Source organism: Bos indicus, chromosome 13, assembly GCF_029378745.1.
Source record: "Bos indicus isolate NIAB-ARS_2022 breed Sahiwal x Tharparkar chromosome 13, NIAB-ARS_B.indTharparkar_mat_pri_1.0, whole genome shotgun sequence".
Taxonomy (NCBI): Eukaryota; Metazoa; Chordata; class Mammalia; order Artiodactyla; family Bovidae; genus Bos; species Bos indicus.
The window spans coordinates 56,420,566-56,422,933 of NC_091772.1; positions in this window are offsets into that span (position 1 = coordinate 56,420,566).

Below are 2,368 nucleotides of genomic sequence, written 5' to 3' on the forward strand. Positions count from 1 at the left end.
CAGAATGAGTGAGGCTCATCAGAGCTCTGAATCCTGAACCGATAGCAATGCCTGGGGGCTGTTTCAAGCTGAACAAGGGCTATCCAAGGCACAAATTGGCCACTGTGCATTAACGCTGATCATCTTTTCTTTGTTTGTTGCTGACATTCACATTCTCTCTTAAGTGTGTTCTGAGCTGTGCCCAGGCTAGGAAGCCTGATTGCCCAAAGCGCCCGCCCACTTTACTCCCTGATTGCCACCTGGGTGGAGAGGCACTCTGATTTATGATCAACCAGGTTCTATCTCCCAGGACCTGGAGGAGACACACCCAGAAGCCCCGAAGTATGTTCTCTTCCTCACGAGACCCCTGCATCCCTTCCCAATACACCAGATCTTCTGGGATTTAGTGTCAGGGTGCGTGGGACTACAGAGGTGAATGTGACCTGGAACACTTCATTCTGCAAGATTATCGTACAGTGCTCCATTTGTTCCCTTGGGATCAAGAGGATTTTTTTTTTTTTTCCTTCTTTTTTTCTTTCTTTCAAGAGGAAGAGAATTTTTAAAAATATTAAGCCGAAACCTAAATTATTTCTTCTCTCCTGACACACTAAGTGGATGCACATCGTTGGAAATTCTCAAAGACTTATTTTCAAAGGGTGAAACTCTAAAGATTTCAAAAAAGATGGTCAAATATAATCTTTTCTTTTTTCCTTCTGAAGAACAGTGGATCACAAAGTTATCTGAGTTTTACAGCCAGGAAAGTAAGGAAACGGAGGTCTGGCTGTCTGGGCACAAACATTAAAACCCTGCAGTCCTCCTGTGTGCGCAGCTTAATTTCTTTTTGTTTTGTAATTACGGTGCTTTCCCAGGGGCAAGGGAGATGCAGAGCGAGGCAAGGGCGCCACCTGTAGGAGAAATTTCACAGCCCAGGTCCATACAACCCCAGACACTCGGGGTTCAGAGGCTCCGGGGCCAATGCCCTTCACCATACCCCTGGAAGAGCCAAGACAGGACCCCCTCATCGAAAGAATGATCAGTGGCAATGATGTTCCAGGGAGACTTAGCGAGATCTATCAGATTTTTAATTGCCCATTCCCTTTGATCTAGCAATTACTCCAATTCTAGGATTTATCCTGTATAAATATCAGCTCATATGCAGAGATAAAAGTCCAATATTCACTGCAGTATTCATTTCATAGTGAAATATAAAAGCAATCTAAACACTTATTAATAGGGGCTGGTTAAATAATTAGGGTCCTCCCTAATTAATAGGGACTGATTAAATAATTGGGCACAGACCTGACAAAGAACAAGGGAACTACACAAGAGTGGTTTTCCACTCTTGAAAATGTCAAGCTGCAAAAAGCAGTTTTGCCAACATCCTCAGAATGTGGCCTTTTTGCAAAGATACAGGTTCACAGAAAGTGTAACACTTAAAACTGAACTGTCAGCATATACATATGAAGGATCTGGAAAAACATCTTCCTAACAGTGATGATCATGGGAGGGGATTCTACTCTCCACATTTCTGTATTAACTGAGTTTCATTGCAAATACAACTAGGTACTAACAACAAACTCGGTACTAATGCAAACAGGTACTAATGCTGGTTTTACTTTACATGTTGATGGAGGACACACTCAAGTCAAAGGCAAACTTCCTGAGTCCTTGCATATCTGGAGACTCTTCAACTCAGCCTCAGCCCTGAATACTGGTGTGGCTGAGAGTGAGTGGGATTCTGGCTGCAAACACGCCTCCCTGGGGCCTGGGGAGACGCGGCTCTGTCGTCTCCTGGCATCTGATGTCGGCAATGAGAAGTTGAATTCCCATCCGAATGTTGTTTCTCAGAAGTAACACCATTCTTCTTTCCAGAAGCTCAGTATTGGGCACACCCTTGGTTTTCTAAAGTGTCAGCGGGTGGGCCTACTTCCTCCAGTTCCCTATGCAGTGGGTCCTTTCACTATGATGACATGTCTTTCTGCAACTCTGGGATGTTTCCACGATTTCTTTTTTAGTTTTCTTTTTTACATTTCTTTCTCACTAATCCCCTTTTTCTCTTTTTCCAGGATCTTTAACTAGATGTCAAACTTAGGTTCATCCTCCACATCTCTTCACTTTTCTCATTATCGTGCCTGTCTTTGCAAAGAACCCCTTGACCTTGACCAGTAGCCACGGCTGTTCTGCTCCTCAGCCCAGGGACAGCGTTTCCTATTTCAGGAGCAGCGCTCTGCCTGGGGAGGTTGCACTGCAGACTCCAGGTCTCTCTGAATCTCTCCGGGTGCCCTGAGATTCCTTCTCTCCCCTCTGCTGTTACACATTTCTTGACCTTTTGGCTCTCTGGCTTGCCGCATCTGGAGTAAAGCGTGCCTGGTGCTACCTCTCCTCCCGT